This window comes from Mustela lutreola, chromosome 11, assembly GCF_030435805.1.
Source record: "Mustela lutreola isolate mMusLut2 chromosome 11, mMusLut2.pri, whole genome shotgun sequence".
NCBI classification, from domain to species: domain Eukaryota; kingdom Metazoa; phylum Chordata; class Mammalia; order Carnivora; family Mustelidae; genus Mustela; species Mustela lutreola.
This window is the reverse complement of record NC_081300.1, coordinates 13,189,504-13,217,260: the sequence shown is the minus strand read 5'-3', so window position 1 is coordinate 13,217,260 and position 27,757 is coordinate 13,189,504. Positions and strand designations below refer to the sequence as shown.

Sequence of the window (27,757 nt, the reverse complement as noted above, 5' to 3'; positions counted from 1 at the left end):
ACACACGTATAAATGGACACAGCGTAACTGGTAGGAATTTCCACACCTGCTCCCGTTCGCCATGAAGAGGAGGAAAAGCAAGGCTACCTTTGCCCTCACTCGCCCACATTCAGACATAATCATGAACTCCGTTTTCTTGCTTTAAAAGAACCATCACGACTCAGGGAGTACAAGTTTTCTTTTCCTTGTGGGGCAAAAATAGTTTTTCCAAAGTTAAGTTCCGAAGTAGATGTTTTTAGGAGCAGAGAGCGCTGGGAATTTTCTCAAAACTAGCACAAGTATGGACGTTTCTTTCTCCTTTCGCTTTGCAGTCTTACATTGGCATTTAAGGCCAGCACACGCTGGCTCATTTCAGTATAACGTTCCAGAGGGAGGGAAAGCACTGCATCTCGGGGGTGAGTGGACATTTATTGGGCATTCGCTTCTTGCCGGCCTGCGATGTTAGGTACTATGGGGGAGTCATAGTCAGGAAATAGAAGACAAAATCCAATTGAACAGGGAAATAAGCTAAATAAAAAATGGACATAAAGATTTTAAAAAACCAAAACATGAAAACATAGACGCATGCATGTAGCCAGCTGTGCTATCTGTGAGCTGGGCCTGATCTGCTCACCTTGCAAAGATTTCCCGCCCAGTGGGGACTGCCCACATACACGCACTTTTTAGTTTCTGCTGGCGGACCGTCTGTCTCTAGATCTCTTGAAATGGGGTCATTTACATCACACCCACTTGTTTTTTTTCTGAACTCGAGCTGCTTTATTATTTTAAAAATTCCCATCAAGGTATAATTTACATAAGAGCAAAATGACCACGTTTTCTGTGTACCCTTTGATGAATTTTGACAAAAGCATACACCCCCTGGAACGCATTCCCCCATCAAGATACAGAGCATTTCCATCCCCCCAGAAAGATCCCTTGAAGCCACTTTGTTTTTAAATCATTTGCATCTGAATGTTTTCGCGTGGAGACTATCAAAGCCAAATGTGTGGGAAGAAAGGCTAATCATCCATCATCTCCAACAAACACAGGTAGTGAAGGTTCTAAAGACGTTGGGGGAGCCTGCTCAGGCATGTTGGCCTGGCGTTGGGTGCTTTCATTAAATGCCAAGGGGCTTTTCAGGGACAGGCACGCAGGCCCCTCTGGGCAACCCCACTGGTGTTTGATCATGTGACAGTCTGCATGGGTTTTTCTGGTTTGGTTCTTTAGGCATCGGGGTTTACATGTTTAGAAAGAGGGAAGTTGGGCCTGGGTAGTCAAATCTACCCTAGTCTCAGAGGAGCAAATGCTCTCCGGTCAGGAGGGTGCAAGTGAGCCGGGCTCGGAGCACGGCACTGCTTTCCAAAATTCTGTTGCAACATCATCAGAGGGAGTTCACATGATCAGGCAAATTAGACATTTTCTTAACATTTCCTGTTTCCCAAATTTCAGAGACCAGCAGGGAATGTCTGGCCCAGAGTAAGGGACAATGCTTTGACATGGTGGTGCCCTGCTGGCCTGTCCAAGGGGGGGAGGGACTGGGCTGGGAGCAAAACCAAGGCCCCACGTCTTTCATCTGGGGTGGGGGTTATCCTTGCTCCTGTGACCCGAACTGGCAGAGGAACCAGGAGTCGAAGGACAGGCAGAGCAGCAGCCAGGCCCCTCTACCCTTCTGGGAGTTCATTTTTCGTCCAAGGCTGAGCATGGACCTTTGGATGGTAGGTCTTCAAAGCAAACACAGAATGAAAAAAAAAATCCTAAAATATTGTGCAGGAAGTACTTTTTTTTTTAAATCACTTTTCCAAAATGGTACCCTGAGGTAATCCTTTCTTAAATCCCCCAGCAATCAAAACAATGTGGTTGTAAAAGTTTACAAGTTTAAAACCTTTCAAAGGTCACCTCCCTGCCTCACACCCTGTCGCATAAGAGCATAACGGATATTTTGAGTCACATGTATTGTTCTTTGTTCATTTGCATTTGGTGAAATCCCTCTTTTGGACCAATTTAGTAAGTGGTGCCTTGGGCTCCCTTGGTGACTCTCATGTCTTGTATCTCTATTTTTTATGTCCAAAAAAAAAAAAAAAAAAGTGGACCCCTGCCCAGCAAAAAAAACAAAAACAAAAACAAAAACTGTGAGTGTGACCTCTGTCACTTCTACTTTCTTTATGCTCAGATGGTTTTTCCATCTTGCTTGAGAATTGTTTCTCCTTCCCAGCAAACGAAGCCGTTCGAGGCTCTAATGAAGACCCTGCCCTCCACGATGCTCTCAGACCTTTCCCTCCTCGGCTTCTCCCTACCTGACCTTGGGTCGAAGGGACATACTTTTCCATACCTCAGGCTCCCTTGGTGTGGTCTCCATCACTAGACCGACTTATCGAAGAGTTCTAGTGCCAATCACAAAGCCAGCCCGTAAAAGAAAGATGGACTAACTTGAAAATTTATCCCCAAATTTGGGGGTCTTCAACGAGGGAGAATACGTTGCCAAATACAACGTATGGCAAAGAGCTCTCTGGGCCTGGGCACCCTTTCTTCCCACCAGATGCACGGTGCACGGGTGCTTTCTGAGGCTGCCTGCTCCCTCCCCCGGCTCCGTGTATAAGCCAACGGTGCTGGTTTTGAGAAACATATTTCTTGTTCTATGAGTTGTTTAAAAGTGAGTCATGCTCAGTTTCACCAGCCGGTACATGTGATCCACCGTGCTGGTTAAGTGTATCTATAGATGTATAGACCAAAGCAGTTCTTAGAACACAGATTTCCCCCTCCCACGTGCTGTTTATTTCTCTTCACTTCGCAGGGGCTGAGCGATAGGACACAGATGAGCTGTTGGGGACTGCTGGCATCCTCCTCGGGCCTGGGATGGGCCCCCGCAGAGGAAACACAGCTCAGCATCCAGCAAGAGAAAATAAAAGGTCCCGAGGAGGAAAAGAGGCAGGCGAACGACCTAATAAACTTATTTTGTATTAGTAGACCATCAAGAAGCTCTGAGAAAAACCCATAAAAATCTAATACGATGAAGAGCCACATAAACAACAACTCCTTCAGTTCTGTTTCTTTCCGTCCTTGTAAAGTACAGCGCTCTCTCGCTCTCCCTCTCACACACATGCTCACGACCCACTGTATCTGCATTTCTAAAGCAGAAAAATATCCCTGGGATCTGCTGCGGTCTGACTTGGTAACTCACACATATTAACATGTTTTTATTTCTCCAGCTTGTCTTTATTCCTCTGTCACTGGAGAAGGTGCAAGGCCCAGCGTAGCGACATGCCTGTTGCAGGAAGGACGTCGGGTGACACAGCTGCCAAGCACCCTAGATAGTGTTTCCTACCTCCTTCTCACTTCCTTTTTTTCTATTAAACCAAATCTAAGAACTCCTTTGCCGGCTATCTTCCCATGGACGTCTCCTCCGCTCCTGCCACCCTTCATGATGTCTGCCCCCGGTTTTAGTTTGCTACTGATTATGAAATAGTCACATCGCTCCAGTTTGATGCAAGTTCTCAGAGGTGGGGACGGAGGAATTTCACCCCCAGCACCCAGCCCACAGAAATGGGCACATTAAGCTTCCAGATCAAAAGAAATAATTCTTTTATTTTTGCCAAAAAAGCATAATAGGCGAGGTTTGCCTCATTTTTAGCCCTCTGTGGACTGGGCCTGCTTGCCAGTGGAAAGGCAGACATTCCTGCTCGTCCTCGTCGGAGGCTATGGGGAAAGGAGCACACGCGTGGACCCTTCCACAAAAGGACAAATACAGGCCAGCTGAGGCACTTACATGGGACCACGAACAAGCATCGACTTAAGTATCCAACAAATATCAACTGAACTTCTTATCGACCCAAGGAAGCAAGTAGTGTTATTGAAGTGAGGTGACCAAGGCAGAGTAGGTAATTGATAGACAGTGGCCGAGCTGGATTCAAACCCAGACCACGTGGGTCCTCTGTGCTCCTGGGGGCTCTGCTGTATTTGTGTGCCAGCTGTGTGCTTTGGCCTGTCCTCCCCACCGATGCCTGGGTGCACTAACCTGTACTAAAACCCACCATTGCTCAAGCCCCACATAAAGAAAACTAATGATGAGACGTCATCTGCCCCAGAAACTCCAAAAAGAAACATGGCGGCAGGGCAGCCAAGTCAACAGCGTCTTCTCCACGTGCAGGGATGCGACTCTCCCAGTCCCTCCCGGGGGGACCTGCAAAGTGGCACTGTCCATGCTCCGTGGAGCTGCCAGGTTCAAACCTCCAGACAACCTTGAGGTGAAGGTCCACTTCAGGCCAATATTTTACTGTACACTCCACAGCGTCTTCCCAAATCCCTAATGTTCAACACACAGAAACTCAACACAGCCCCACTCACAGCTGCACTTGGATTTGCTGACGGTGTTTTAAATATGATTCTCAAGCAAGTCCGCACATGGCAGGCTCGAGAACTCCAGATTCGGTGCAAGAAGAAAAACCTCATCCTGGTGGTCAGATCGTGGCAGGAAATGATGCCACCGGCAATTATTCACGTATTAGCAGTTGCTTAAGCACCGTCAGGCTTTTAGGGGAAAAGACCGGGAGGCGGTGGTTGGAAATGCAGCCCCATTATTAATGTAGTCAAGCCATTCAGCTGGATTCAATAAAGTAAAAAGCCCTGCCCAGACCAGTGTCTGTAGTAGAAAATGCTAAGAGCTGTTTAAAAAAAAAAAAAAAAAAAAATCTGGCTTTATTGAATCCAGGCTTGATACACAGCATTCCTTCCTCCTAGATGGCTGAAAAACCATCCCCTGCATTTTAAGCCATTGGAGAGGAAATGGTCTTAAGTTGTGTCAAGATAGCACAGTTGGATTTAAGGGAGAGAACTTCATAACGTTCAAGGTGATCGAACCCTTGGTAGCCCTCTGGGTAAACTGTCAAGACAGGCTGTGAAATCCTCCTATCAGTTCAGCCCAGGTTAAAAACCATGACTGGGAGCCGACTGTGGGCCTGGCCCTGGGCACATCCTACAGGTGCCACCCCGCCCCCGAGTGCAGCAAGGGGAACAAAATCTAACCCCAGCTCCGAGGATGTCACCGCCCGAGGAAGGAAGCAGGAGTCTGCACTGACAGACACGTTCCAGTATGGATGAACATCCTTTGGTATCTCTGTCTGTGTGTCTGACCCTCTCTGTAGTCTTAGTGCTGTCACTCTTCATGTCTCTGGCCCTGTTTTCATTGTTCTAGGACTCTTTGGTCTCCATCTCCCAGACCCCAAGCCTCAGACCTCTCTGGCCTAGGCAGCCCGCAGGCATCTTCTGTGTTTATCCCTCCAACCACATTCTTGGCTGCCTGCAGCTACTGCCTCCACTCGCCAGCTCGGTGGCCCAATTCACACCACTCGGTGACACCGAGAGCCCCTTCTGATCCCCGTCTCTCTCACAGAGTTGGCTGCAGAACCTGACGGAAAGCCACGAGAGGAGTCTACTCCTTGGGTGAAGCCATCAGGGCGACGTGCATCACAGTCACCCGCTCCAAGAGCCCCAAGAGCCTAGGTACAGCGGGCGAGGAAAGAGCGATCCGGTAAGCCTCTGTCCCCTAGGACTTTCTGATGTAGTCAAGGAATAAGAAAGACCTCAGCCCAAGGGAAAGCACAAATAAACTATGTGACATTGTTAAAAATGGCAACGATTCCCAGGAAGCATCTAATTGGTCCCGACAGTGATCATCGAAAAGCAATGCCCCAAATGAGCAGAGTCCTTGTGTCAGATCGCCTGACCGGCCATCCTGTCTACCTGTGACAAAGGCCGTCCCTTTTCTGTTAAACCAGGGACCTTAACGGATTCAACATGGGTTATGGATGTGCTTGGAGGCCCACAGGACACAATGCCTGGCCCTTGGTGGGAGGAGCTGCTCACCCTCTGCAGAAAGGATCTGTGGTGTGGTGTGCCAGGCTTTATACACAGCCCAGTAAAATGCCCCAGAGAGAGAGCTAGCAGGAAAAGAGGGACACCAGGAGGTGCTAAGGAGAAGAGAGACAGCTCCAAGGGAAGGGGAAGAATATTCTTTATAGGAGGAGAAGCTTGGCCAAACCTTGGATTGGGCCTTGAAAGATGAGAGGATCTGGATCTGGGAAGGGAGGGGGGTCACACCAGACAGATTTGCTGCCAGGAGCTCCGGAGGGGGAGGGCTAAGGACTGCATATCTTGCCTGGCTCAGGGACGCAATCCTGGACACTCAAGGTCCCTGGAGAGTGATGTCCCCAGCATCATACTCTTGTCACCTCCTGTTACCCTAAAATCCCCACAAAGTCATGCCATGCCTGTCGCTCTCATTCCTTCCCATTCCCTTCACAGTGACCCTTCAGGCTAGGACACCGGTGACACCTTTTTCCGGGTCCCAGGACTTCCTGGCGAGCTAAATTGACAGCTGGCCTTTGCCCACTTCCCTTAACCTCCCCTGATGGTACAGGGAGCTGGTGCTTTCACTCCCACACCTCTTGTCAGCCATTGGACGTCAACAGTAGAAAAAGAGACAAGACAGAACACACACAGTGCTGTAACACACGGAGAGGACACACTGGCTGGGAACATTGGCCTAAGGTACAGTAACAGTCACTGACCCAGAAGATACCCTGCACCCGGCAGTGTGTCACACCAGCTCACACAGGCCAAGACTATGTCACAGTACCTAGATCATGGAATAGGTAGGTACATATATAAACAACAAATTCAAATGAAATATATTTGGGGGAAAATAATTTCAGAGCCAAATAACATTACAAGGAGTTGGTGTTCTTAGGAAGTGTCAAACGGAGGTAAGTATTAACAAATCCAGTCCTGGGCAGGTTACAAATCATTTCGACTTTGAGTGTAACAATTTATGGAGGGAAAATGTGACGGCAGGTTCAGTCTGGGTGGGAAACTGTTAAGGACTGGAGCGATAGGAATGAGGCCCTCCTTAAAGGATCTGGATTGATATTGCTTGACCTACTTACCTCCGCCCCCCTCTCTTCCTCCCCCCCCCCCCCCGCACTTCCACGGTCGAGACACCAAGCTAGACGCTAAGAGGACACACGAGAATACGACACGGTCCTTGGCTCACGAAGCTCTCACTCCAGCCAGGGAGACCAACAGCTAACGAATTCCCACGCTGCGATCCAATCAGGTGTGGTCGAGGACCGTGGAAGACGCCCCAGGAGCGTGAAGGCGGGTCTGTTTCACATGGGTTGTAGTGGGCTCCTCTGGCACTTGATTCTGTACTAAATGTTTCTCCTGGTCCCACTGCTCTGGGTTTGATTCTCTTTCACAGTTATCTTCTCTCTGTCTGTCTGTCTCCCTCTTTCTCTCCTTCATTTCCTTTCTTCACCCACCATCTATTTGTCTATTGCCTCCCTCTATCTCTCTGTCTATCTGTCCATCTATCTGTCTAGCATCTATCTGTGGAACATTTTAGATCACACAACTTTCTAAGACAGGTTCCTCTTCTTGCTGCCGGGACAGCCAAGCCAGCAAAGATCATTCTGCCTAAGTAAAAGTTGACGAAGGGAGTTTGCAGTTCGCTCTCTGCAGGTCCTAAAACAGGATTGTTCTCATCTGGCTGGGGTGGTTGGGTGGTCTTGCCTAGAGGCAGCAGAGCCAAGCAGAGGACTTTTCAAGGGCTCCTGGACATCCTTGTTTCCCTTGCTGCCAAGAACCCGTGAGTCTCTTTGGACCCTGAGCAGCTGTTACCCTTCCAGTGCTGGGCCTGGCTGCCCAGGCCAGAAGCTGAGGTGAGGAATGGCGGCCCCGAAGGGTACATTTCCATGGTCTTAGAGGTCATTGTTGCAGCTGGCTGCCGTTCTGAGAAAGACTGCCAGCTCCACACTGAGAATCACACCAGGGTTATAATCATCCATAACTGACCTCAAGAGCCAAAAATCCATGAAATGCTTGAACTCAGAATTTTGTTATGTAGCTTGCATTTTCTAATGCCCTAAAGCTTCTGATCTGTTTCCAATTGGAGGGAAATGTAAACAGCTCCTCTCACTGGTGAATTTGGCCCTCTGTAGCATAAATTTCCAAAAGTTCCCTCATGTTCTGTTGAGTGAAAAGTCCCCGTGGAAGGACAAGGCTTTCTGGAGGGGGCAGGGGGAGCTCTGCACATCGGTGGGAAGAGGAAAGGTAAATCTGAGGATGTTATCTGGAAACTCTGCCGACCAGTGGTCACTGCGCGTTCTCTACTAGAACCCAGGCCAAACAGCAGGACGTAAACACCATTTCATACACACTGAGCAGGCTTAACTGTCTTTGATTAGAGCTGCTTATTGGCCAACGAGCAGAGTCAAGAGGCCCGAGTCTGAGGTTCTGGTTTGCCTTCTTGGATTCTTAAAGTCTGACAAGGGCTTCACGGGTCTACAGGCCTAGGCAGGCACCCAATAAAGTCTAGTGACATTTACTCCCTAGCTGATTCCGGGCGGGCTTCTCTGGAGCTGGCAGCAGCAACTAGCCCTTGTTTTCCAAATTTAACACAGACAGGAGCCGCGTTTTCTTTTCAGGATAGACACCGGTGGACACCACTGAGGTAATTTCAATCCTCTTTTAAATTTTATCTTTGCAGAGAACAGAGATTATCTCTTTTATATTCTTTCACCTTTTTCGATGTAAACCCATATAATCAATGGCCGTATTATGATAATAGTCTCCAGAGGGGAAGCCTGGTATGGTGGCTGAGAGCATGAACACGGGGCTGATCCTGGCTCAGGCACAAACTAGGTCTGTCATCTTGGGCAAGGTGCTAAATGTGTCACTGTGACTCAGTTTCTTCATCTAGAAAGTGAGGATAAGGACAGGACATACTTCATTCAGTCCTTATGAGGGTTAAGTGAGTCATTACATGTAACATGTTTAAAGTGGTACACGGAACACGTGAAGTACTCTGTTAGCTATTAGCATTACCATCAAGAAGGAATAAATCACAGAGCCGATCAAAACCAAGCAGACGAGGCATCTTCTAGGAACCTGGGTTTTAAAAGGGGCACAGTACTACAGAGAAGGGCAGGCATGGCGCCTGGGACAGTATGTGCTTGATGTTGGCGATTCATACCTTGGGCACCTGGGCCCTACTTTTCTTTTGAATTGTTGTTTATGACCTTCACTTACCCTTGCAGAGCTCTAGGGAGGCACATTACATTTTGCTTCCTCTCTGCCTCTCTGGTGTTCAGGGAGAGAAGGCCCAGTCCCCAGCCCCACGCCGGAGGGAATCCTCCACCAACAAAAAGATTGGTTCCGGTGTAAAAACTGTGATTAGCTCTTCCCTTCGTTTTTACTCCTGAAAGAAAGGGCACACCTAGGATCGAGAAAAATTCTGTCGCAGCCTGTATCTTACTGGGCTCCCCGTTAAAACCCGCGAACTCCGAAAACACGAATTCCACCTGGACGTTTTGGGTGTTATTTGTTTAAACATGTTTGTTTTCTTAGTGAAGCTAAAAATATTTTCCCGTGGTGTTTCTGAAGGGACATTTAGACTAAAATAAAAATAAAAATAAATGACATGTTTTAAAAGTTATATTCATCAGACCTGGGACAGAGTACAGAAAGAGGGTGGAGGAAGTGAATGTTAGGACCTGTGTAGTAGTTTTCCTATTTTGGTTGCTCTAAATAGACATGGAAAAACAAATTGAAAGAAAAAAGTCCATCTCCACCCTGTACAAGTGAGGAGTGAAAAAACATTTACTTGTTTTGGAGTTAAGCTTTGAAATAAATTAGTACACATCCATATAATAATTTTCCCTTTTATATATCAAGCCCTGTTACTATGAACTATAATAATTAAATGAAACTGCTTTTTTGTACCAGATCTTTTTTCACTGGGTACAGTCTTGACAAATGGAGCAGGAAAATTTCAGAGAGTGGTGTTTATAAAGAAATATTTATTGTAGAATATTGACTATGATAAAATTTGATTTGCAGTTTCTTTTTGAGTGAATAAAAACATAGTAAGAATCTTAGCAAAGAAAAGGACATTAGACCAGGGTTTTCTCCCATGGATAACAGAAATCCTTTACTAGGAAATTTCAGCTTTGGGGAATCCATTTTTTCCTTAAATTTCCAGGCTAAATTTCCTGTGTGTATGAATTTTTCTGGGGAGAAGGCACATAGCTTTAATTCTCAAAGATATAGATATGAATATTGATTATATACACACACATTTTATATTGTAGAATTCTGTTAAGAACCACAGAGCATACCCCCTTTTAAAAATGCTTATTGCCTGCCATTTCACAGAAGAGGTCACACTGAGCCACAGATCCAAGTTAAGGGAGACCTTGACATTCTATAGAATTCTGCCATATTATGTCTGAAGTCACCTTCCTCAAATCAAAAGGCCACCATGAGTGGTCCTTCGGACACTTTCCAAGGCTCAAGTACATTTCCTTCCCCAGAACCTCAGGAAGCCAAGTCATCAGCACTCCCAGAAAATGCTGGGTGAGAAGGCCTAAGCTTCAACGTCGCAGTCATTCTCCTTCGTTGAGCTGCGAAGGATATAAGCTAATTTGAAGATTCTTCATTTGTCAGCTGATGAAAAACTGTATAGAGGGAATGTATTCTAAGTCTGACTTGGGAAAGGCAGCTACTCGAACGCCACGGTGAAATGAGCTAACGGTGTGCCATTCTGTCTGCAAACTCTTTCACACAAATTACTTCCAGGAGTCACATTCGAAGTATTTAAGAGCCAGCATGGGGTGCACCGGGCCAATGAGAGCCGACTCGGGCTGGCTGTAAACAACACACACAGAGGTGCGGAGCCATCCCAGGTGAATTTCAGCCCTGGTTCGTTTCTCTGATGTCCCTAACAGTGCTAAACCTGTGTTGCCAATGGGCTCAAGAAACCTGTGTTGCCCATGGGTTCAAGAAACAGCTCGAAGGTGAGGAAGCTGCGCCCAGAGAGGCTGAGAGGCGGCCAGAACGGGCTGGTCAACAGAACACTAGAGATGAGATTCCAAGCAGATCCTAGGACCCTTGCTCTCCCTCCTCCCACTCTGCAGGTGGGGGCGGGGGAGGCTAGCTTGCCTGGAGCTCAGGCCACAGGGGACAACGAAGCTACTGGGATAGTCCGCAGTCTACCGACGTACACCCACCTTCAGAGCCCACAGGACAGGTGAGCCCTGCTCTCCACCTTTCTGTGGGTCTCGCACCTCTCAGAGCAGAGTGACCTGGGGCTGTCAGTGGCACCAGCTTCGCCAGGATCCTCAGAGCCTGAGACGTGGGAAGCACTCATACCAGAGATGTGACTTAGGATGATGGGAAGGGAGGTGACAGTTGGGGATGGTACGTTCAGGCAAAGGTAAAGCTAAAAAATGATCTCGGCTCCAACTATGGACACGGCCGTTTGGTTGTGAACCTTCCCAGACGAGCCATTCAGGGCGCTCCTGTCAGCATTCTGCATGGTCCGCTGACGGGATATTCCTTTCTGAGGGTGGGGGGCAGTGGCGGGAACGAAATAGAGTGTTGAGAGAAGCTGGCCATACAATCGCTTGCAGGCTAACCAGAGTTTTGCATAATGATGAGACTCAGCCTGAGAAAAGTGGCTCTGTCTCTCACCCTTTCTTCACACCTTCTGGACACCAGAGACCCACACTGAGTATGTGAGGGAGGTTTAGGGGACCCATGGTGGGGGTCAGGCCCCTGGGGACCAGGTTTCTAGGACCTTCCTGCTGTTGACTCATAACAGGAATTTGTCTGCCTCGCAGTGCCCAGCGTGAGGAAGCATTTGCTCAGGAAATGTTTGTTGATTGACTGAATGAGTGAATGAATATGTGAAATAAAGAATGGATGAGTTATAAGGGAATGAGTGAGTGATAGGTATGTCCAAGGACAGGAACACTCAGACTTGGGTCGATTGCTGGGATCCCTCAGAGAGAAGGTACCAAAGACGCCTTTCCTAAGGGCAGGAGTAGTGCTAAGTATTCAGCTGTTCCTTTGTCTAGCCCATCTAATTCTCCTCTACCAGCCTGCCTCTCCAAAAATGAAGACTAGCAATGAACACTTGACCAAAAAAAATCCCAAACAGCTAACCTGGGGCACGTGACAGCAGGCAGAGCGACCCAGGCAGAGCGGCCCCTCCGTGGCAGTATGGCAGAAGGTCCCCTTGCCATCCTCTGAGCACCCACCCTGGGCCCTCCACCTCCATGCTGTCCCCCCAGCCTAGAAAGCTCTGTCTGCCTCCTCCCTGCTTTCCTCAGTAGCCCACCTAGGAGAGCACGGACAGGTTCCACGCGGCCCCGCAAGCCTTCCTCACAGCACCTCTGTCATCCACCGCCCCTGCCGCCCGCTGAAGGCAGCCTTGGCCTGGAATCTTTGCTCACATTTCAAACTGGATTTCGACCTCTCCAGTGTCAGAGAACCTAGCACCAGGCTTGACGGGTGGCTCTCTGGGGAGGAGCAACAAAGACACTATGGCAAGTTCAGCTTGTTCCCCATGAAGGGTTTTGGCTTTTAGGTTTTTAATGACCCTCACAAAACAGAGCCCTGGTACGACATGGCAGTGGCTCACGGTGGCGGGGGGTGGGGGGCTGGAGAAGTGGGGCGTAGGACGTGTCCAAGGAATCCAGCTCCCAAGCCGACCTGTGTGTGCGCAGACAGACAGCTGACCATGGAGGGGCTGGTGGGCACCCCTGTCACACGCTCTCCCTACCTCCAGGAAGAGACAAGAGTGGAAAATTAACTCACCCGTCCTTCTCCAAAGAACAGCACCACTGAGCCAGCGTCACGGGCATGTGCACAGCGCTCGGCATCATTAGCCACGTCTCTGAGCGGACAGTCCCATGTGCTGGCGGGGTGGGAAGAGAACTGGGGGCTCTGGGGCTCTAGTTCTGGCCTAGGTCCTCTATGCAAGGGGCCTCAGGGTAAATCAGTGGGAGACTGGGGGCCACGAAGGTACCCGGCTATGGCCTAAACTACCAGCTAGTTAGTAGCTTTGCTTAAAAATGGCCCTGAGTAACCGAGTTTGCCAATTCTCATCCTTAGGAGATCACCCGCCTGCTGGACATGGGCAGCCAACTAATAGGAAAGCACTCCAAGATTCCAAGAGACTAAAAGGCTCCTAACTGTTGTTTAGAAATATAAATGGCCCTGGGGTGCCTGGCTCAGGTCCTGATCTCAGGGTCCTGGGTTCAAGCCCCTTGCCAGGCTCTGTGCTCAGCAGGGAGTCCGCTCCAGATTCTCTCTCCCTCTCCGTCCACCCCTCCTGCTCGTGCTCTCTCTTTCTCTCAAATAAATAGATCTTTAAAAAGGAAATGTAAATGTCCCTAAATTATAACCAGAGATGGAAATGCATCTAGGGGCACTTTAGGGGTGGGGAACATTCTGTAATTGAGTCTCGGATTTGTCTGGCTTCTCCCAACACACAGGGCGAATGAAAACAGTTTAGAGATGTGGGTGAAGGTTCTCAGAATGAAAAATGTCCATTTCCATCTGAGATTAAAATGCAGTTTGGGAAAACAATTACCTGCCTGGGATCCTGGGAAAGTAACACTTCCTGGTCTCTCTGCCAAGAAGAACGATTGTAAAACAAGGCCTGAGAATCTCACAAACAAGATTTTAGAATTTTATCCAAACAGCTGCAGTTCACCTTCAAGGATCCCAGACACACTTGGGTCTGATGGATGTTGCAACACCAAGTTTGAGGTCTCCCCGGTCTGGTGCCAAAAGCTGGCCCCACGAGACAAAGACAGAACAGTTGCTCTCTTAATGGGAGCAGAAAACAACCCCCCCTACACACCCACCACCCAACCTCTCTGCTTTGTTGTGAAATTGTCACTGTGCCTTTGAGGAGAGATTAAAATCCTAGCCATGTCAAATTTAAAGGGCAGGTTCCCAGGCAGGCAAGGGAGTGGGGTTTGAGTGGGGGGTGGGAAAAGCCAGTTGCCGTGAATTTACGGAGGATTTGGGGATCGCAAAAGTCACGGGCCTTGACTCAATTAAAATGAATGGAAAAGTACCAGTTCGCAACTTAAAAATAAGAGTAAAATAAAGCGGCAAGGATCTTCTGGCTCGTTCTCTGCTTTCACTCTTGAGCCTGCGTGGGAATCCTGGAGCAGGTTTCCCAAGGCACGGCATGGGTGCCAAGGAAGCAGCCTTTTTTTTTTTTACCTACTTTTCTGCCCTCGACACACAAAGATTCTGCAGTGGAGAGTGAGGACGAATGGTCCACCCACGGCTGAACATTTCCCGAGGGCCAGGGATGTGCTCAGCAAAGTTGCTGGCGTTGGTGAGGCGAAGAAAAAGAATGTGAGCTCTCAAGGCATGGACAGGAAAGACCAGAGAGTCTGAGAGAGGCTGCCAGAAAGCTCCCTGGCTTGGCACCCTTGCCAGATTCTCAGACTACACAGGACACCCCGCCTTCAGGAAGACAGCTCTGAATACCCCCAGAGACACTGACACTCTCATCTGGTTCCAAATCTTTAGAAGCGGCCGAGCCGGCTACATCTATGGGGTTCCCTCCCCGCTTCCTCTCCTGCTCCATTTGTAAAACAAGGAATGATGGGCCACACCGAAGAAGTTCTCATCCCATGGGCTTGTCCCAGAGAGCTACCCGTTGGGGTGCGGGACAGAGGCTCCCGCTCCACCTAAGGGAGGGAGTGCATCTCAGCCAAGATCCTAGGCCATTTCCAGGCCTGAATATTCCCACTGCTCTTCAGATGGATGCTGACATCGAAGAAATACTCCTTGCTTAAAGAAAGAAATCTTTTGATTCAAGTCATGAGATGGTCATCGTGGGCTCGTCCTCCTTTCTGAGAGCACTAAGTGCCTATGTCACAGCTTCGGGTTCTTATGAAGATGACACCAGCTCACGTGTGTGGTGTTTTGAATGGAACCTGGCACTCAATGAACTTTTGACACATATCACAAAGGTATTCTGATGAATGTTTAATGTCCCCCTTCATTCATGGAAGAACTCCAGGGTCCCCAGTTAAAGAAGCCTATGGCGGGCTGTCTATGTTGTCTACCAAGCAAGCACGAGTTTTGACACGATTTAAAAAACTCTTCCTTTGCTGCAACTCTCCTGCCTTCATTTCCCTTTTCTCCTTTCCTCTCCCTTCCAAATCCCCTGAAGAGTCCCAGCAGGTATTTCTCCAGCCCCTGACAGGTTATGGAACATGACTTTCAGCAGCATGAAGATGAACATCACGTATAAAGTCACTCGCCCAATTGCGAAGAGCAGGGGGACAGAGGGCGACTGAAATTCCTCCCCCAAACAGAAGCCCTTGGTGTTGCTTGGAATTCTCGTCCTCAAGCAAAAACTGCAGCGGGAATCACCTCTTTCCCTTTGTGGAATGGAAGTGAGAGCTCGGGCCAGCGGCCTTGTGCTTACAGGGCTCCTCTGGTGGGCAGTGGCGTTCATTCCCCTGGAGGGAGGAGGTGGGAGAGGGCTGCCTGCCTGCCCCGTCCGGGCTCAGTCTCCTCGGTGTTTTCCGCTTTCCCAGGCCAGCCAGAGCCCTGTGAATGATCGCTCTCCACCAGCTAAGTCAATGGCTAGGCGGATCTGGTGAGAACTCCGCCTCCAAGAAGCCACAGGGATTGATGTTGCCATGAGGAGCACAAGGAGCTCCCACTAATACTCAGCAGACCCCCTTCCTGCGCTGGGGCCCCATGGCCAGTGCTCCCTGCCTCTCCAGCCCTTCCGAGAGGGCCGGGTCTTCGGAGCAGGGCCCCTAGAGAAGCTGCTTCCATGGGGAGACACCTCTTTTCCTATTACAGTTACAACAAAGCAATGAGCAGGAAAGCCACCGAGGGTCCTGGTGGGCTCCGCGGATCAGCCCTCTCATGATGCCCATGGAAACTTGTCAATGCACAGATTCTTCGAGTCACTGGTCCAAGAGGCTTCTCGTGCCCTTAAAGATAAATATTAATGCCGGGGGGTGCTTGGTTTCGTTTTGTACTCTCATAGCTGATGACTGAAGGCTCAGTATCAAAAGGGAGAGACACACTCATTTTTGCCTCCTAGTCAGAAATGAAGAGATTTTTGCCTCCTTTGGCTGGAGGTTACTAATTTGGAGGCTGCCAGTTTTAGAGTTCATCTCAGTTTGACTTGTAAATAAAGGTGGAATTACCCTGCTGTGAGGCTGCGGGCCCCAACATGCCTCGCAACCCGTTTTCCGTGTTGGGGTGCGGCAGAAGTTCACAGACATCACTAGAAGTTTCGGGAAACTAGGAGGTGGGAGACGGTGAGGCTCAGGTACAGAGCATGTCCTGGGCCTCCTTGTAGAGAAGGCGAGGACTTGGCTTTCCCTTACAGAAAGGCCCTTGGCGTGGGCTGTATATGAATCACCCAGGGACCTGGTAAAAATACAGACTGGCTCCTGCATGAGCCCAGGCCTCTGCACTTATCGTCAGCCCTCCTAAACCAAGAACTGCAGAACCCTTGCCTTTTAGGAGAGCGGAGAGAAGTCACTGATGAGAAGAGCTGGTGAACTTTTATCAAAACAGAAATATAAATTTCTTCTAATTGCATTATCAAGCTATTATCGCCGACACCCTGGCATGCGCCCAACTTCACGTCATTCCAGCAAACCCACAACACAGCCCCCTTGGTGGGACCGAGCATCCCTGTTCCACTAATAAGGACTCAGCAGCTCAGAGAGGGTCACGTGAACTGTGTCCAGGGATGCAGGTCAGTAAGCGGGAAAGCCCAGAAGTGTTCTCGCACGACTGAATCCCAGAGCTGCCTCCGTTTTGCACGTTCACCCCCCAGGGGCTGGGCGGGCACGTGGCTGTCCTGCAGGGGAGCTGGAGGGAGGCGGGACTTGCTGGCTCTACCACCCGCCCCACCGCACCCCGGCAGCCTTAGTCGCTCCCCTTCTTCCTGATTCCGTCCTTCTTCCTTGTCTTGCTTTGCCGTCATCGTTTCTCCTTTCTTCAGAGAAGCTATGCTCAGTCTCAGTCTACGTGGCGACGTCACTCAGAAGGTTCTGAGTGTCACCTGCTGAGTGGCTGGTGGACCTGGTTTGGGATGTGGCCTGGACATCAGGATTTTTAAACACTCCGGGCCATCCGAGAGGGGTGCCGGGGTTGCCCGGCTGGAGAAGCATCCGACTCTTGATTTTAGCTCAGGGTGTGATCTCAGGGTCGTGGGATCCAGACCCATGCCGGGCTCCTCACTCAGCGGCTCATCAGGGAGTCTGCTTCTCTCCCTCTCCGTGCGCTCTTTTTCTCTCTCAGGTAAAGAAATAAATCTTTAATAAATAAATAAGCAGACAAACTCTCCTGCGTGATGCTCGTGAGCAGCTAGGATCGCGGAGACCTACTTCCTTGAGGCCCGCCGGATGCAGCCCGCAGAACCAGGAATGTCACCTGGACACACCCGGGCCGAGAAGGTGGTTGACCACATGCCCGCTGTCATAAAGAAAGGCGCTGTGAAGAAACACGAGGCAGCCTCCAGTGACCCTCATATTAGCTGAGATGATACCCGGATATCCTGGAGGCACACGGAGCACAGGGAGTGAGGATCCTGACACCTCAACGGGCAAAGTGTGGCCTGGCTGGTCTCCGCTGGGGACCAGGTGACGGCCACAAGTTGGGCACAGAGAAAGAGAGCAGCAACCACAGCCGCCTGCATCTTAGCCCCCTTGAAACAAGGGGTGCCTGCGCCCATCCTGCTCTCCTGGTGAGCCCCATACCAGAAAGGAGACCTTAAAACTAGCCTTACTGGCCCATTCTGCAAACCAGCTCCCTGGTTTCATCTCACACACACACACACACACACACACACACACACACACAGACACACGGCAGAGGATGGAAACTTTTACACCAAGCCCTGCTTTGCACCACTCTCCTTAAGGCGGTCTCTCAGACTGTTACCAAACCCCATGTTCCTACCTTGGGCATTCGCCTGAGGACAAGAGCAACTCACTGCAAAGCACAGTGCGCATAACATGGACTGTGGCCCACCGGCGACGAGCTGGCTGGAGACGGAGCATTACACAAACAGCTGAGGCTTCCGCACCCCACAGAAGTCAGGGGACGGCTGTAGAAAGCACACACTGTATCCCCAGCTCTTGGCACCAAGCCTGGTGCATGGAGGTCACCACTGAAGGAGCAAATGCGTGTCATACTGAAGGTGGAGTTTAAACCCACTACTAGCCACAGACAAGGAAACTCTGAGAAAGGTTAACACGCAGAACTTTCTACGGGGAGCACGCCCAGCCGGCAGATCAGGGTGCAGACGGGGTAAGGGCACCCCGAGTGCAAGCCACCAGAGAGAGCCAGAAAAGACCCCTTGGGATGCCCCTGTGCTTGGCTCTGGGCCAGGAATGAGGAAGAGCAGAGCAGAGCAGAGCTGGTGTGTCTGCTCCCCCGGCTCCCCAGGTGAGGAAAGTGGGCCTCTGGCGGAGCTCGTGTCCGGGGACCCGTCCCAGATCCCAGAAGGCTCCCTGTGGGCTGTGCCTGTGCCGCGTCGAGGTGGGTGCACGGAGATGGCAAGGGACAGAGGCGTCACTCACTTGGCTTAGCACAGCTGTTCCTCCTGAGAGACAGCTGCAGACGGGGCCCCGCGCTTGGCCACCCGCTCAGCTGTGCCTGTGGGTACCTCGGAGATTTGGGGCAGCTTCTCAATGAGAGGGTTTCCAAAGGCGTCAAGAGTTAAACCAACTCGGGAAAGGTGACGGAGGACAAGGGGTGGCGTGCGGGTGGCCACGTGCGCAGCAGGACTTCAGAGGAGGATACCCTGGTCGCCCTCTGCGTGGGTGGGGGGCCCCAGAAGCGTGCCCGAGATCTCGGCACGGAGAGCTGTAGTCCCGCAGTGGGAACAGTAAACATGCGCTGGAGAGGCTCCCTGCTCTCTTCTCTTTCCCGTCTCTTGTGTACTTGAAGCGGTGCGACTTGTTTTAGCAAGAACAACTCTGCTCCTCTGTTATCGACTGACTTGGAGCTTCTTTTGAGGGGGGTGTACCGTGAAGCATGGGCTGCAGGGCCCTGCCCCTCTCATAGGCACCGTTCCAGGTTTACACTGGCACAGACATGGGGCAGCTGACGCAGGAAAGAGAAAGGCACCTTAAAGAAACAGAATGGACAGGATCCTGAAAGGTGTGACTACATCTCAATGATGCATTCAGGGATGACTACACCAGTCAGAACAGAGGCTTGTCAGCTGCTGTTCCGTCAGCTGGAAAGGCCACCATTGGCAGTGTTCCCGCCAACCTTTCTCCTTCTCTTAGGAATAAGTGTGTGACATCATCTTGGTGCCATTCCCTCGACCACCAACGCAGTCTCCTAGCTTCCTTTGTTCAGACTCTGGGCTCAACACGTGACCTCAGATCACCTGACTTCCCAAGAAAATCTACCCACAGAGAAACCAGGGGCTGGGGCAGGTAAGCACACGTGTCTGCTTACAAATCAATATGCTGGCACTGGGGTGTGAACACCTGGCTGGGTGGGGGTGGGGGGCACTAATGGGAGTCAGGCCCTGAGAGACGGATCTGTCTTTAGGGAATGGACCCACCCAATCTTTGAAAAACCAAGATGAGGTTCAGACCCCGTACGTGGTGAGTCCCAAAAGTCACACTTCACAAGTCTCTTGGAGTCCCACTCTCAGTCTTCCCATGCAGGTAGCCCAACACACTGTAGAAGACCTTTCATGGCTACTTCTTGAATTTAGATACTTTTCTGGAGCGAAGACTAGATTCAGAAACGACCAGAGTTTCACAGGGCTTGGAGGCTGTGCAAGATTTTCACGGGCAAGGAGAAGCGAGCATCCGTTCTACCTCTTAGCTCCGTGGGAAATTTCACAGCAGCCGTAAATTCTGGTGTTTATTCCTTCAACCATCCCTGATTCTACTAGGAGCAGACTGAGTTTCAGTCAGAAGGGTTGCCCAGAAGGAGTCTGAGAGATGCCTGCTCTCAAAGAACACAGGATCTAGTGGGGAGGTATACGCAAGAAATAAACCAAACACCGTCAGTGGCACAAAGAAAGACGCAGCCCACGCCGATAAAGGAGTGAGCCAGAACTGGGCGGAAGGAATCTCAGAAGGCTTTCTGTGAGACGTGTTCTAAGAAAAAGCTGCTCTGTCTGTTGCGAGAAAAGGTGGGGTCTTGAAGTCAGATAGACTTAGCCGTCGTTTGTAACTTCATAAGGTACGGACGAGGCTGAGCAGGGTGGGAACAAGGGAGGCGCTCGAGAGATGGTCGTGAAACGCGCGCGCAGCCGGAGAAAGAACAGCTTCTGCTCGTTCTGCATCGCACGCGATGCTCACTGTCTCACCGCTAACGCTCATTTCACTGCTGCCACAAGCGCAGGAGGTGGGGACCACTACTGATCCCACTTACTGATGAAGAAACAAGGAAGGCCCAGAGAAGTGACTTGCCCAAGGTCAACACAGCGGGGATCTGGATCCAGGCAGTCTGGGTCCTGCTTTGGAATATTGACCATGTCCCTGGCTTCTACCAATATATTTGCTCTACTGCCTCTCTTCAAGTCTTATTTGTTATCAGACAAAATTGTCAGAACATCTTCAATTTTTAGGATGAATACTGAAAACGTCATATATCCCTGGCTCGTCAGGGAGTGGCCATTGGGTGCCATTTCTGTTGCTCACTCAGTGATCTATCCGAGACGCTGATGTGTACAGACCCTTTTTGTCTCAGTTAATATAAAACACCATATAAACATTGACTCAGCTGCCGAGCCTGAATAATAAATCACCACTAGACCAAGTGCTAAAATAGCATTTGATTTTCTCTCCGCCTGAGCACGCTATCTATTTATACTTTGCTTACTTCTGTGGAGTTCAAAGTGCTTTATACACATTTCATCATAACTTTGCTTATGTCGATTTATTGTCTTTATTACATACATGTGACTAATATATCCAAAAAGACTTCATATTTACTACAGGATTCTCAGTTTTCAACTAGCTTTTTTATCTAAGGGATTTACTGACTACATTTAACTTATAATTAGTGGAAATCTGCTGACAATTAGAAGAATCACATTTTGCTGGTTCTTTTTTTAACTAAATTCATTTTGTACATGATATGACCACTCTTGTCCCTGAATAGTAAACACGTATTATTTCTTTTTTTTTAAAGATTTTAAAAATTTATTTTATTTTGACAGAGAGATTACAAGTAGGCAGAGCAGCAGACAGAGAGAGAGGAGGAAGCAGGCTCTCCTGCTGAGCAAAGAGCCCAATGCGGGGCTCGATCCCAGGACCCTGGGATCATGACCCAAGACGAAGGCAGAGGCTTAACCCACTGAACCACCCAGGCCCCCCCCAACATGTGTTATTTCTTATCCTTCACCATTCAATGTATAACTGACTTTGAACTGGAATAGATCTGTCATTTTAAAACCTCAAGTACAATTGCCTTTTTCACTCAGTGGACTTTCTGAAGTTCAATATACATATGATTCTTGTTTTTTCAGGTTGATGAGCACATTGGCACACATGCATGTTCAAATGTGGTCTTCATCTTTTCAGTTTTCATATTCATGGGCAAAAAATAAATTTAGATGATAAGGCAGAGTAAGGAAAAGAATGTGGAGAAAGGCTTCCTTAACTGGCTGGAGGACAGACAAGAGCCCCAAATTCTGGTTTGCCCCAAAACTAGGTTTGTGCATTGTGAGGGGTTAACAGAACTTAAGATTTAGAAGCAGGCCTTAGTGTCCAATGCATAAAGAGAAATGAAACAAGAGTTGTCATTTGATGTTTCTGTTGGTGACACATAAAAATAGCCCAAATGCTTAGCCTCTAAGGCTGGGGTATTCTGTTTCCTTTTGTCGTGCCCTCATGTGAATACCCATCTTCATTATTGAAAACAGAAACGTCAGCCTTAAGCATTTCCTTGTTTTAAAAAACAGGACATATGGGGCGCCTGGGTGACTCAGTCGGTTGAGGGTCCGACTCTTGGTTTCCGTTCAGGTCATGAGCTCAGTGTCGTGAGATTGAGCCCCACGGGCTCCTAGCTCAGTGAGAGTCTGCTTGAGATATTCTCACTCTGCCCCTTCCATCCACTCACACGCATGTGCACCTGTGTTCTCTCTCTCTCTCTCTCAAATAAATAAATAAATCTTCAAAAAAGATAAGAAGAAGGATGTTATGCTGACTGTTCCTGTCCAGGAACCAGCAGTTCTTCCCTTCCACAGGCGTCCCCTAAGGTTTTGCCCTTGCCCAGCTGTGTCATCTGCCAGGATGAATTTAGGAAGATGACACAGGTAGGACCAGCCACGAGAGACAGGAGTCCTAAACAGCCTCAGAAGCAGCGGTGTTGGAAGGATGTTTAGAAACAAAACCACTTATTCTAGGAGGTTCTGTACCCTGATATTATGGGCCTTGAACCAGGTCAAGGAACTAATCTGTAGTCAATATCCTCATTCAAAAGACAAGGTCAGGCCCTTGGAGACTTGCAGCTTCACAGATGCTGCATTCTCTTTTACCTCCGGGCTTCTGCACATTCTGTTCTCTCTTTACAGGTAACTGGGCAATTTGATTATTTTTCCTGTAGGACTGAGTTTAAAAAACATTTTCCTAAGACTGGACTGGATTCCCTATTTGGCAGGCACAGTCCCATAGCTCTGCCCACTCCACTGACCTTAGAACGTTGCAGGATCACCTGAAGACCAGGTCTCAGGGAAGGGTTGAATGGAAGAATGGATAAGGGGGGCAGAAAAGCAAGGAAGGGAGATGGAGGCTTCAAAGGGGCTTTTTTGGTCCCTCTTTTAAAGATTTTATTTATTTTTACTTGGCGGGGGGAGAGAGAGGGAACCCCAAGCAGACAACCTGCTGAGCACGGAGCCCAACGTAGGGCTTGATATTATGACCCTGAGATCATGACCTGAGCCACGAAACCAAGAGCCACCAGGCACCCCGGGAAAGCCTTCCTATGACTGTGTCTGTGACGTGTCTGCAGCCACCCTGCGTGTTCCCGATGGAACTGCGGCAATCTCGTAAATCAAAACCAGGCCAAGCCTAAAATTAGTTCAGCTAAGAAAAATTACATTACTTGAGTGTTTCAAAAGCAGCTTTTGCTTTTTCAAAATTTTTCTTTGTTCTTTATCTCAAGAAAAGAAACCACGGTATGGCGTTCAAATCTGAATCAGGTCCAACCCTGAAGGCAGGAGCAGCGTTCAGATGGAGGGCTCCACTTGGCCCCGCTAACGCAGGGCTGGCATTTCCACTATGGAAATATCAGCAGAATCAAACGGGCTTGGGAAGTTTCCATTAGCTTCATAGTTATATGTTCAGAGTTCAGACAAATGTGAAGCACAGAATAAGTAATAACAATGGTGAATGGAATGTGCTAGAAAGCAAGAAAATAGCAAACAAAGCATGTGTTCTGTTACATATTTTTTCAAATTTATCTGTTTCAACAACAAAACAGACTTTGAGAAATTAACTCACCAGTGCCATACCTCAGAATGGCATATGGAAGTAGCATGGTCTTTGGCGGTAGGCCGTCGATGAGAGCTAGCTCCCATACTTCTGGCTACACACCGTTGGCAAGTTACTTAAGTCAGTGGGTATAGTCTCCACCTCTTCACCATCTCTCAGGATATCATGAGGTTTAGAGAAAATATAAGTGCTTAGCACCTAGTTCAGTAATACTGACCAGTGTGATCACCATTGTCTTTGACACCATTGGTTGAACAATAAAAACATCAATTTGGAAATTATAAATGACTCTAAGCTGGACTAAAGTTTAATTGTTTATGTGATATGCATAAGGGCTGAAGAAATAAATTATAATGCAAACCAGAAAGTAGCTAACATACTTAAGACTGACAACTTTTAAGCATTTTAATAATACCCATTTTACTATAAACAATATGGGTATGTCAATGATCTTCTTTTGTATTACTTTAGGTCATAATTATTAATCTTAATTTATAATACTCCATAATTATCCAATTATATTATATTACTAGAACAGTATTTTTATATTTTTGCAGAAAAATATATGTATGTGCATGTATATATATCCATCTAATTTTTTTTCTCATCTGTGAAATCGTACTCTCCATGCAGACTTCAACTTTTTTACTCTACCCTGATCTCAGACATCTTTCTACCTGACTTTATGAATATCTATCATGTTTTTTTTTTTTTTATTTTTTTTTAAAGATTTTATTTATTTATTTGTCAGAGAGAGCGAGCGAGAGAGCGAGCACAGGCAGACAGAGTGGAAGGCAGAGTCAGACGGAGAAGCAGGCTCCCTGCGGAGCAAGGAGCCCGATATGGGACTCGACCCCAGGACGCTGGGATCATGACCCGAGCCGAAGGCAGCTGCTTAACCAACTGAGCCACCCAGGCGTCCCTCTATCATGTTTTTTGATAGCCGTATTTAATTTCATAATATCAATTGACCATCATTTAGCCAGCCCTCTACACACATATTTCTTTTTCTTCCCCAGTTAGTTTGTTTTATGCTTCTGCCGCAAAAACAGGGTAAAACAATGCTATGATGGATGTCTTTCATATATATAGGGAAAAAAAACACTGGAAGTGAAATTGCTGAGTATTTTCAAAACTGAGGTCAAAATTGCCCTCCAAAAATTCATGAGATTATACCTTCCTTTAATGGTGTGTGTGGGGGGGGGAACCCCCCAAACTCTGTTTTACACTTGCTTCTCTTAATTCTCTCTCTTTCTAGACGTGCCCCAGAGAAGAAGGTACAACCTGAGGTCATAATCTTAACTGATTTAAATATTTACCCTTTTATATTTACCCTTACTTCATGATAGTCTATTACTTTTCTCATCTGTAGATGCTTCCTTTGGAAATGTAAACAACGCTGGAGGTCAAGAAGGTTCTCCTCCTAGCTTAGGTATCTACGTCTCTCCAGCCAAGAAGGAGGCCAGGAAGAGCTCTCCGGCCCCCAAAAGAAAAAAGCTACAATAAATCAAACCAAATCACAGGCAAACGCATCTAAGTTACCTTGCACTTCTCAAGGTTTCTCCGTGTGTTAGTCTCAGCACTGGGTACTTCACAGACATTATATCACTTTAGGGTCTATTTGTAAGTATTTATAAACCCAATAAAAGCCTCACAGATTACCTGAGGAGACGTGGAAAAATGGCCGTCCTTCACCTCTGGTGACGGTGATGAAAATAGCAAAGCCTCTCCCCGCCATTTCCCACTCTCCCAGTCCCCACCCCAACTCTCCCCAAGGGCAACACAAGTGCCCCTTTCAGCCAGCAGTAACAGGCCAGGCTTCTATTGGCCCCCAAATCCTAATAACTGCTGTTTCCCTTGATAACCCGAGGCTTGGTGAGATCCAGAAATATCTTCTGACCATTGAAAGAGATGAACAGGTGTTTGGTATGGTTTTGGTGTCACATATAGTTTGACCTATTTGAGTTCAATAAACACTGGCCATAGAGAAGTAGTCTTTGGGATACCTCCGGGTGGAACAGAAAGTTGAATTAAGCAGGACACCTCTCTCTTCTTTCGGCTAACTAGAGAACTGACCGTACTTAAGTCTTGGCGTCACTCTTGCTCTCAAACTGAGCACAAGAAGAGATGCTCCCCTCCCAAGATAAAAAATGTGAACAAGACTATTACCCTACTCAGAGTCCAACCCAGCTCTGTCATACACGCCCTGAAGAACGATGTCCCGCTTAACAGCTGCATCACTGAGGTTAGACCAAAAAAGTAATTGGTTTGGAATGCAGAGCTTGCCGGCAAGACGCTACGCCGCAGTGTATTCTCTTTGATTCGCTAATGCCGAGACACCCGAATATATGAAAAGACATTTTTTCAGAAAGTTTTCCAAATATCAGGTTTTTGAAACTCAATCTACATTTTCTCCCCAAATTAACAAGACTCCCCCCACCCAAGTACAAACATGTCCTATAAAGTATCTGAAGCCAAACACCAACATTCTTGCGGGCCTGAGTGAAGCCCACTTCCCACTTTCAGACAGCAGGACCATGACCACCAACCCCTTGGGCAGGATTCTCCTTCTGAAGGTCAAGTCCCTGGCAACGGCGTCTGAGCTCGAGAAACGATGGGGCTGCCCCCAGAAAATGAAACCACTTTGAGAATCTTTATTTTAGTAACCATAAATCCCCTTGATCTGTCTGTGACAGGCCACTCTTCCACTGAATTCGACTTTCTAGCCAGAAAAATTTTAGTGAGATTCCGGTATATTCAGAAACAGGTCATTTGTATTCAAGAGCGTCACTAACTTACTCAAATGAAAAAGTGCTTTTCGTGTGTGTGAAATACATCAAACTCTCTGTAAGCATCTGAAGCAGGTTTCTGTGAAATCACTTGCTGCGGGTACCCGTGCACAGCGGCTGCTTTCTGAAGAAATGAAGTCAGCCTTGGAATTTGGGAGAAGCCCTGCAGGTTTCTGATGCATTAAGTAGAGATTCTGAAATCGGTGCCAGAGAGTAAGGTTTTAGGACAGTTCGTTTGCGAAGGTTAAAACAGCAGTGGGCTTGGGTCCCCTGAGGACAGGCTGTTCCCGTGTAATTAACTAATCACTGACCAATCAGAAATTGCTAAATATCGAGGTGAAATGGGAAATGAAAAAAAAAGAAGAAGAAGAAGAAGAAGAAGAACTAGTTTTTCTTTTGCAATGTTGAAAAATCACCTGAAAGTAGAGTTGTGACATTTAAGTCACCTGCAATCTGGGTGCCTCCTTCCTTCACTTGACAGCTGTCCATTCAACTACTACATGCTCCGTGCTCTAGGGGCTGGGGATGTTGTGGCAAATAGGACAGGCATGGCCCCTGCTTTCTTGGAGCTCAAAAACATACACGTAAAACACTGACTGCGTAATATGAAAATACTCGGTGAACGGAAGTGGGGTGACAAGAGAGGGAAGGCCTGGGTGAATCAGGGGGAGCTTCTGCGAGGAAGTGACATTTCAACATTTGAAAGGCCAGAAAGAGGGGCGCTGTGACCATCAGGAGGAGTGCGATCCAGGGAGAGGTCACAGGTAGTGGAAGGACCTGAGAGAGGGGTGAGCTGGCTGGGCCACAGGATCAGGGATTCAGCCCGTGTGGCCGGTGAGCCAAGGACAGGTGTGCACAGATGAGTTCAAGAGCTGTAAGTTGGATGGTGGCCCAAGGATGATGGGAAGTATTTTGGGTGATAGATAAACCAACATACACCCCTTCCACAAAGTCCCCAAACTAGAGAGGTGACCAAAGTCTGTGGGGAGGAGAGGACCCGAAGCAGCCGACACCCCCCGAACCAGCAGCGAGGCTCTGGGGAGCCCTGATGGCCGCTGGGTTCTTGCAATGGCGTCAGCACGACACCACAACCACAGCACGTGCCATTACATCAATCCTCGTTCAGTCAAGATCCAAGTCAACAAAAGACCTCTCCCTTCACCCCTCAACCAAGTCCCAGCTTCCAGACCTAATCCAGCCTCTCGCTCCTTGACCCTGAAATCCCACCCCGGTCTAGCCTCTGTGTTCAGATACACCAAAAGGATAGGGTCCCCAAACACTGGCAGCTGCCACACTTCCCTGTTCACTACTTCTGGGGACCAAAATGCAGGGAACTATCCTTGACACGCTTAACGTGTCTCATCCAAGAAATGAGGCTCAGTAATTTGGCAGCTATCATGGGCCCGTTTCATGATACAAAGAGAGAAACTCCCGAGTACCGGTGCCCCATGATGAATGTCACACTCAACCATTAAAGACCTATTTTTAGCAAAGTCAACCACTAAGCTCTGAGCCAAATGAAAGGTCATGTGTTATCCGAGAAGCACATGTTATTGTGGTCATCAAATGGCTGATCTGGGGGGAGGTGTCTGTGGAAGATACTTGTTATGAAAGTTGAGAGTACTAGAGTGAATGCATACTAGAGTGCATACGGTGGTTCAGAAACGTCAACCAACT

General features: G+C 48.4%; 1 protein-coding gene and 1 long non-coding RNA gene across 3 annotated transcripts in view; one reads left to right on the top strand and one right to left on the bottom strand.

Annotated features, from left to right (window-relative positions):
• Positions 1-27,757, bottom strand: part of BCL2 (BCL2 apoptosis regulator) — a 166,108-nt gene that overhangs the window by 31,663 nt on the left and 106,688 nt on the right. The window lies entirely within an intron of this gene.
• On the top strand, positions 17,782-25,180 carry LOC131811846 (uncharacterized). Of its 2 annotated transcripts, none has more exons than XR_009346134.1 (3): positions 17,782-18,270; positions 19,119-19,271; positions 19,390-19,799. It is a non-coding gene; the product is annotated as an uncharacterized LOC131811846 (long non-coding RNA). The 2 variants fall into 2 exon arrangements; XR_009346133.1 differs by lacking the exon at positions 19,390-19,799 and adding an exon at positions 24,664-25,180 and having other exon boundaries at positions 17,783-18,270.